We start from the raw sequence: 10,456 nt of genomic DNA, 5'->3' as shown, positions 1-10,456 counted from the left end.
ACAGTTCATTAACAACATCTAAAAGCTCTACTCATCATTAAACGGCAAGGTAGAATTACCAACAAGAAGTTCCTGGAAGACAGCCAGTCAAACTACATTGAAACTTGATAAAATACAGCCACCTCTCTGTGTCTTGCACATAATTAAAGCTCAGTAAGTATGGTCTGACGTGTTGATCTACTGAGTTGGATCGGTGGGGAGGATGGACGTGCACAGGATGTTCAATTAGCTTATGGATGATGAGTGAAGTAGGGTACCTACAAACAGGGACATGAGAGACAAAATGTTTTTAAAGACACCCTGAAGCATAACTTCAAACACTCTGTCATGGCTGTGGACCACTGGGAAACCCACACAGCAGATGGCTCAAGCTAATGCCCCAGCTAAAATGAAACGGTTGTTTTCACAAAGGTATCAGCTTCTCTCAAATGGGAAGAGATTGCTTCAAATGTAGGGCAGTCTGCGTTTTTATATGGTATGGAAAGGGCTGAAACATCCAAAAAAAAAAAAAAAAACTACTTTCAATTCAAATGTCTTTAAAACAAGCAAGTTCCCTAAATCTTTCTTTCTAATTAACTCTATTCAACTTATTTATGTAAATATCTTTATCACTCAAGTCATCAGTAATACCATAGCACACAAATACATTATAGCATAATAGTTTTAATGACATTAGAAGGAAATAAGTTGAAAAATATATTATTCCATGATTCTATCTGATAAGATGTCAAACAGTCTCATTATTCTTTTGAGCCTACTTAGTTTTGTGTGTATTTTTAATTTTTATTTTATTTATTTTTTTAGAGACAGGATCTCTGTCTCCCAGGCTGGAATGCAGTGGCACAATCATGAATCACTGTAGCCTTGAACTCCTGGGCTCAAATGATCATCCAGCCTCGCCCTCCCAAGTAGCTACTTAATTTTTTAAAAATCCATATATATGCTTCATTTGGCTATATTAAGTATGCACATTTTTATATTAAACCAATTTTTTCACAATTGTTGACTATTCATTATTCACAATAATTTATATCTAGAGTGAAGCATATTTACAGTGTTGATATCATCCATATTTCTTAATTTTCCATGGTGTTTCCATCTACCTGGATTTCAAAAGAAAATAATTTAGTATCACGATAATTGGCTCTAAGGCATAATTATTAAGTAGGACCTCTCAGCAGAATCTTTCTCATCTCCTCTTTTAGTTTCTTTCCTGTTTTTCCTGTCAACACGTTTTTTACATCAGAAATTCTTTCCACCCTCATTTTCCTCATGTTCTCTCTGCCCTTATTTATCAAAACTTCTCTTTCTATTAAGTAAACTGGATTGGAACATAGGAGGGCCCCTCCCTTCCCGTGAGTACACCCTAAGAGGAAAAGAGTCAAGAGAGCCTTAAATGAAGCAGGAGAGAGGAAGGTCCAAGGGCAAGAGCAGGAGCCTTGTTTCAAAACCAGGCAGGGAATGGTGCCTGGTCCCTGGTGCACATGTGCTGCCCCTGTAGGAACTACAGGGCGCTCTCTGGGCATCATGAGGAGCCATATTGGAAAGGAACCAACAAAGTAAACTAAACTAATGTGCTAATACCAGCACAGACCACCACCCGCGCCAACAGAGAGGGTTCTGGACCTCCACATAAGAAAGAATTTGAACACAGTGTCGCACGGGAAGAAAAATATATAAATGACAGAGTATAGAAAGCATAGTACACTCTCAAAGATGGTAGAGAGAAGATTGCTCCACTAAGGAACAGTGCCATCCCTGGGGTTAAGGTCTGTCCTTTTATGCTAATCCCTAATAATGTGCTAAACTAGGGATGGACTATTTATGGGTTTTCTTAGCAAAGGAAGTGGAGAGTTTCTAGAACTGGGAAGTCTCCTCTTTTTTGACTTTATAGGGTAACTTTTAGGTGTTGCCATGGCATTTGTAAACTGTCATGGTGCTCATGGGTATAATTTTTACTGTGTTAATGAGGATAGTTCCTTTAGGGATATTGTCTCCTCAACTATGCAGATGCCCCAATTAAAGGAACTCCCCTTTTACCTTAGATAAAGATATTATGGCTAAAGTAAAATAACTAAGGGTCCCTACTGGTTACATTAATCTTAGCTAAGCATATTCACACTCTTGTGACTTTCATCCTGTTGGCCTTCTCTTTCTGACCGCTGCTCTAACTGCCTGCAGGGTATCTGACTCCTGTCTTGAGTGTGATTGAGCTATAATAACTACATGTTTTACCCCTGCAAGGGTTATAAAGAGTTCAAAGGGGACAAAGTAGTTAGGGTTGAAGTTGGTGACTTTAACACATTTTGGCTTTCCAGGAGAAAGAATTTTATGTCAACACTCCTGGCTCCTTGCCCACACCCTGCTTCTCCACATGGGGACAGAATACGACACCTGGTGAGCAGATCATAGATATTATTCCAGTTTTTTCAACTGGGTTTAATACCTTGTTTTGGTGATGCCATCATGGGTGTATGCATATGTCCAAACGCATCAAATTCTATACATTAAACATGTCCAGGGTTGATGTGCATATATATCAATTATACCTCAATAAAGCTATTAAAAATAATGAAATAACCATATGTGAAGAAAGAAATTACCCATTAAAGACTAGAAATGAACAAATTAAGAAACATGTCCCTAGAGCTAATTCTTTGAGTGCATCAATAAAACAGACTGATGGTGTTCATTAGTGAGAGAAAGAAAAAAAGAGAGAAAGTACAAAAGACTTTTTGGAATAAGAAAATTGGAAAAGGTATTATACCATTTGTCATTAAATGTAAATGCTCAAGAATAGTTAACATAAAATTTTTTAAAGTAAAAATAATGCAAGAAGCCTTATGATGTGATACATGAAAACTTAAATAAATAAACCAAATGTGTAAAATAATGCCTTGTATCAGTGAGGAAAGGTAAGCTTAAAATATTAATATTAGTGAAAATACCAAAAAATATAATGGTAGATTCTCATATCACTTTTTTCCAAAATAAATTCAAAATGGGTTAAATATTTAAATATTAAAAAGAAATTCTAAATGTATAGGAATGAGAAATGACTTACATACTTATTTCACGGCATAAAATAAGTTTGATGCTTCAGACTGCATAAAAATTGAAAATTTATGTACAGCAAAAAATATCATAAACAAAGTGAAAAAGCAAAAACCAAGCTGAAAGAAAACCTACAACCTTCATGAAAATCAAATGTCCAATATCTTCAACATAAACACAAGGTCTACAAATCAGTAATGAAAACATAAATAACTCATTAGAAAAATGGGCTAACATCCATGAGTATGCTATTTATATAAGAAGAAATACAAATGATCAATATAACACATTTTTTAAGTTTAACCAATGAGGAAATTCTGATTACAATTGCAATACAGGAACTTTTAGACCTATTTGCTGAGTAAAATATAAATGAAAGAAGAAAAAGAGGGAAAGCACTACAGGGCATTGTATTATGTGTTACCAGAAATGAAAACAAAGATGCAGTAATTATCTTCAGTCTTAAATTTAGTTTGGAAAAATAAGACATAGCTACAACTTGATTCCCAAATTGTGAGCCCAAGGTCCTATAGGGGCAGAGTAACTGTTGTCAGATTCCTCTTTTCTTACCCCCTTCTTATCTTGCTCCCTCCACTCCAGGGGACAAGGACTGCATCCCTTAGAAGCATGTTCTCCAAGGCACAGAGAACCCAACTAAGAGTAGTTTAAACCAATAGAGATTCATGATTCATATATTACAAGGAGTCTGAAGGTTAACCATGGCTGGCATTGATTCCTCTTTTCACCACCATCAAAAAGAAACCAAGATCTTACTATTTTTATGCTCTTCCAACTTTCGCCCATTCATCTGGGTCCTCATAGTTGCACTAAGGCTGCTGAATCCCAGATAACACATCTGCATTTCAGGGAAGAAGAGGCAAAAGGAACAGAGGTAAAGGGGCATGCTAGGTAAACGTGTTATATTTTATCAATAATTAAAAGTATTCTGGGAAGTTCCATCAAGCTTACAGCCACTAATAACACACTGGATAGAAAAAGGGTCATAAAGCCACAACTAGATGGACAGAATCTAGAAAGAAGAACATTGTATTTGCCAGAAAACATGGCAGCCACATTTATCAAGCTGGTTAGTTATTGCCTGAGACATTTCTTGGACTATGAATATTAGTGAGTAGTGGTATCGTGCTTTAAAAGTCACAGACTCATGTTAAACTTCTTCTCTTGAAATTTTTGATTCCTACATTCATGTAATAAGCAGACTTGGCTATAACTAGCCTCCTCTACTTATGCCCAGTCATGCCTCTCTCTTTTCTACTTCCTTTCTTTGATGTAGTTCTGTCCATAAGTTGACTTAAGGCCTGACCCTCGGCAGGTCCTACAAGTTACTCTATCTTCATCTTCTTTCTTATAGTAGATAGCTGAAGAAGACCAGTTTTTAAAATTCCTTTAAAGAGGATGAGGGATGCTAGGAGAACTCACTTAAACTTGAACATAACACTCTTTCTTCTTCCTACCTTTACTCACATTTTCATTGGAGATAACAGGTACCAGCTCATTTATATCAAAAGTGGCATTTCAATTTCCATTGTTATGATTTGAGGGGAACCCTGTGAGCAGCAAGGGAAACTGGCAAGTTTCAACACTTTTAACATGTTCTGGTCATCATACCAGCAATTTCTCTCACACTTCAATTTCTAACAGACCCATAATAGGCATGTAGCAATTAGACTCATGAATGCACAGACATGTTTGGATCTTCTCAACCAGCAGATAGTAAAAATATAACTCTGTACAATATAAAATATATTAAATATGTTGATGCTATAAAAGGTCTCTTGTCTGCAAAAAGTAAAAACCACAGCTCTAAATAGGAGCAAAATAAATTTTTTAAAAAGCAAAGAAATAAGCATGTTGCCATGGCCTAACATTCTAAAATGTAAAAAAGAATGAGGGGATATATAAGAACAAAGAAACAACTATGAAAACAAAAGTATACTGTTGGGTTAAAAAGGAGATATACATCTGAAGAAACAGATGGAGCAATATATGAAAACATTCAAACATTTGAGAGTAATATATAAAATATGTAAGATACATGCATACAAATGACATGTTACATGAGAAAGAAAGGCAAAATTCACAAAGTTGAGGCTCTTAAAATAGTTATGGCAATAACAATATTTTTATATTATGACAAATCAAATATTTTTCAGTTTATATTCTATTACAAATGAGAAGGTGTGTTCTGTTAAAGCTGGTGAATTCCTTAGCATTAATAAATATCAGAAAGGAAATTAGTTATTTTTTTTTCCTTTTTACTCCTTAAGAAAACATTTTTTGGAATGGAAAATATAAGAAAAACAATGCTGAAGAGGGAATTAAAACTGAGGGATGTGGCGCTACAGAAGGGGACACTTTAGGCTCTTTTTAGTGGCTTCCAAATACAAGTCTGCAACCTGGCTACAGAAGAAGACTAGAAATGGATAGGGATGCTCAAAGCATAAGAAACATTAAGAAAGTTCAAAGGTTCAGAGGAAAGAAGGAGTTTGCTGGGATCAAAGAATAGCAAGAAGGCCACTGGGGCTAGAAAGGCATGAGCCAGGGCACAGTAGCAAAAAATGAGGAAAGAAAGCTGAACATGTACCAGCCTGTGTAGGGACAAACAAGTGGGTTACAGTAAGGACTCTGCATCTATTCTGAGTGCATTGAGAAGCCATTGAAGGATTATGAGCAACAGATGTGTTTTAATGTTTTGTAAAGAAAACTTTTGTTATGGGGGGAAAGAAGTAGATGGACAAAATTTATTATGTAACCCAATAAATTAATGGAAGCTTTACATTAATTTGCTAAGATGGTAGCAGTGGAAATAGTGACAGTTTGACAGTCTTCATATATTTCATAAGTGTAACCAAAGGAATTTTGGATGAATAGAATATGGAGGGTGAGTGAAAGAAAGAACTCAAGGAAGATTCCTAGACATTTGGCATAGCACCTGGGTGACTGTTGATGCTGTTTTTCTGAAATTAGGAAATCTGAGAAATGAGTATGTTTGGGGGTAAGGGTGAAGATAGTGAAGAAATAAAAAAGTCCCAAAACAATAAATGTTGGCATGGATGTGGAGAGACAGGAACACTCCTACACTGCTGGTGGGACTGCAAACTAGTACAACCCCCGTGGAAAGCAATATGGAGATACTTCAAAGAGATGCAAGTAGACCTACCATTTGCTCCAGCAATCCCATTATTGGGCATCTACCCAAAGGAACAAAAGACAGTCTATAAAAAAGACATCTGCACTAGAATGTTTATAGCAGCATAATTCACAATTGCAAAGATATGGAAACAACCCAAGTGCCCATCAATACATGAGTGGATTAATAAAATGTGGTATATGTATACCATGGAGTTCTACTCAGCCACAAAAACAATGGTGATCTAGCACCTCTTGTGTTATTCTGGATAAAGCTGGAGCCCTTACTACCAAATGAAGTATCCCAAGAATGGAAAAACAAGCACCACATGTACTCACTATCAAATTGATATTAACTGATTAACACTTATGTACACATTTACTAGTAACATTTATTGAATGTCTGGCAGGTGGAAGCAGGGAGGAGGGGATGGGTATATTCACACTTAATGGGTGTGGTGTGCACTATTTGGGAGATGGACATCCTTGAAGCTCTGACTTGGGTGGGGAAAAGGCAATATATGTAACCTAAATGAATAAATAAATAAATAGATGTTCAGGGAAAAAAGCAAAGACAGAATTCTATTTTGGACATATTAAATTTGGTATGTCTATTAGACAATCAAGTGGGAGATGTCAAGTAGACAATCAAACATACATGTCCAAAGAGCAAGGAGAGTTTGAGGATGGAGCTGAAAATGGTGATGGTCATCACATAAGATATACTTTAGAGCTATGGGACTGGAGCAGAAAATCTTGGGGGTGAGTGGAGATGAGAACCAGAAGAGGGTTGAGGAATGAATTTTGGTACACTCCCATATGTACAGATGATGAGAGCAAAGGTGAGGAATGGGAACTACCAGAAAAGTGGGAGTGTGGGAAATCATACACGGACGGTGTTCCAAGAGCAGGAGGGAGTAATCAATTGTATTAAACACTGTGAAGCCACGAAGTAAAATGAGAAATGAGAATTAACCATTGGACTTTAAAAATGAATGACTTTGTCAAGGGTATTTTAGTGGAGGGTAGACATGAAATCTAATTTAAGTGAAGGAACAAATGGAAGATGAAGAAGGGAAAACTCTTTTGAAAATAATCATAATTAAAGGAAGTAAAGGTGATACAGGCAGGGATCAGAGGGACAAAGGAAGATTTTCTTTTCTATTTGAATGGGAGCTTTTGCAGTGTATTTGGATGCAGATAGAAATGCTTCAATAGCAAGGAAAATATTCATCAACCTGTGAGACAGATTGTACTTTACAAAAATAACTAAAATAATATTTCCCATCCCACGTGCTTTTCTACAATGGGACTGTGACACTTCTTATCAAGAAGTGCAGCTGATGCTACTTCCCCTTGAATCTGTGCAGTTCGTGATTGGCTTATAATCAAAAGGATCAGCAGAATAGATGCTGTGTGAAGCATCTTGGCTATTCTGAGGCTAGCACAGAAAGACAAAGAAACTTACGCCCTGATCACTGGAACATTCCCACTGAAGCCTTAAACTGCTTTGTAAGCATTCTGACTGCCCCGAAGCTACTGTGCTGCAAGGAAGCCCAAGGCAACTCTTGCAGAGATACTCTTAATACAGAGAGAAGTGCACAGACCCTGTTAAGTGAGAGAAACACTAGGCCACTCCTCAGCTGCTCCTGGCCCCTGCCATGCAGGCTCTAGCTCCAGCAACTATCTGACTACATCACATTCGGGTCCTTGGCCAGGACCACCCACCTGATCACTTCCTGACCACCTGATCCATGGGATACATAAGAGATAATAAAATGCTTATTTTAAGATATTAAGTTTTGGAGTAATTTGTTATGCAGCAGTAGCACAGAAAGGAGAAAAGTGAAGGATAATTTTGCATAAATCCAGAAGGGCTGGAATCCATTGCATAAATGTGAAGTTCATCCATAGTAAAAAAGTAGCTAAGCAAAAAATGTGTGTCCAGTTGCATACATTTGGCAGATTTCATGGTGAGAAGACAGAATTGTCTCTGATTGCTTCTATTTTCTCAGTGCCATAAGAAAAGAGTCATCAACTTAACGGTGAGAAGGTAAAAGTGATGTTGAAACCTTGCGGAAAGAGAGGATGTGAAATAATGTCTTGAAAGGGTAAGAAGGTGAATTGATTAGGGAAATGAAGTAGGAAAGCCAGGCAGTCCTGAGGAACCACGTGAGGTTTGTGATTATGATTTTGAAGTGGACCAGTGAGTACATTTGTGTTTTTCCTCCAGCTGTGTTCAGCTGCAAACTTACAGATATAGCTGAAGGAAGGGCTTACTCTTCATGGTCTGGGAGTGGAACTCCAGAAATAAAGATTATGTGCCAATTGCCATTCTTGGTAATACCAAGTTCAGATTACAACCTAGGGATGGGAGGTTGAGGAAGAGCAGAGGACATAATCATTGGGGATAGAAGCAGTCAAGCTACTGAGGGGCCATGATTTTAGAAAGAGTGTCTAACTGGATGTTTGAGATACTATTAATAAGGAAAATAACAGACATGGTGAAATCAATTGCTAAAATCTCCAGAGCATGAGAAGATGTAACTGAGAGTTTGCTACCTGAATGTCCAAGAAGTGTAGAGCTCTGGGGCTATAGTCATGTTCTTCAAATGAGCTGGATATTTTGACCAAAAAAAAAAAAGAGGGAGACAGACAGCGGTCTGGAAGAAACAATGAGAAACAAGGAGGACATCCAGTCTACATCTGCTCCCCATAGTATACGAAATATGGAAGAAAAAGTCACAATTCAAAGAGCTATGTCTAAGAGGACATCTGAGCTTCTTTTAGAGCAATGAAATATTCAGAGAAAAATATTTCTAGAGAGCACAGTGGAAAAGTCTGGATAAATGGGGAAAAGAGGGAGATGGATTTAGATTAGGGAACACACAGAACCATGTGGAGCTAAAATCACGGTGGATGTACCAGGAGCCTTGAGCTTGAGTTTGTGACCTAGGTAAGACACAATGAAATTAATCTTGATGGTTTCTTGGGGAATGTGGGGAATCAATTTGATTTATAGTCTCCTTGTTGAGATTGGTGTCTTGAACACTGTGTAATGCTAAGAAAAGAAGTGGTGGGGAAGGTGATGGGGATAGTGGGTGACAATATTGCCAAACGTGGATTTCTGGGGTTTCCTAAAATCCTGCTTTGGTCACTGTCAATGCTGTGGAGACATGGTCTTGCCAAAGGCACAGGGACTTCCTCGGGACTGCACGAAATCCTGCTACAAGTGCTGTTGTGACAATATGAGGAGCAATCTTACCATGGCCAAATGGAGCCTTGGGCCGAAAGGGAGTCAGAGATAAGAGTTAAGACCACGAGTAGAGTTTACATTCCTTTAACTATTCATTCTTTACTTATTTTGTTCTCCTTCAAAAGTTATTTCTATTTCTGATGAGAGACAAATTAAGTAAAGAATGAATAGTTAAAGATATGTAGAAATTTTGATGTTAAGTGAGAATCCTAACCCAGAGTCAATCTCTGGAAAATACTGATTAATAATGCTGACTACCATGTGGGAACTGAATATAAATATGAAGTATTAAATAATTATTTGGAATTGCAGGGAGGTATGAAACAGATAAAGGAAAGGCATGAATGCATGGCCAAGTAGACTGGAGAGTTAAGCATGAACATGTAGATGACAGGGATTACAGCTTCCCTGATACTCCATATGTACCTACCCAGGGCCATGGCATGAAAGTACCTAAAAAATATTAAAAAAAGAAAGACAAATGATTTTTACCTTTATACCTTTAATGAGACTATAAATGTGATGATGCCTTATAGCTCCTGGCTTTACCCAAGTGGGAAGACATTTACTATATATTTTTATTTAAGTTACATCATCTGATATTCTAGAATATGAGCTCCCTGGGGTCAGGGAAGATGTCTTATTCATCTTTGTATATCCAGCTAGTATCACAACATCTGATACCTAATAAGTATGCACGAATATTGAATAGAAATACAACTATGTTTATGTATTTGTGACACCTTCTAAGAAAATAATGTATATTTATGATTGAATAAAAATAGACTATGACAAACTTTACTATTTTCGTGTTGTAAAGATTCTAGTACTTTTCTACTTGTATGTATATATCATATAGTATATATATATGAAAGTTTTTTTAAATTAAAAATCTCATCTAGCAGCTAGTGTTGGTAATTATTGTTTGCAAAATCATCCTCCATAATGGCAAAAAACTAACGTGAAGAGAAAATGGTATTGCTGGTGTTCTTTAAA

This window comes from Eulemur rufifrons, chromosome 24 (genome assembly GCF_041146395.1).
Source record: "Eulemur rufifrons isolate Redbay chromosome 24, OSU_ERuf_1, whole genome shotgun sequence".
Lineage (NCBI taxonomy): Eukaryota > Metazoa > Chordata > Mammalia > Primates > Lemuridae > Eulemur > Eulemur rufifrons.
The sequence above is the reverse complement of the archived record's forward strand: the minus strand, read 5'-3'. Positions refer to the sequence as shown.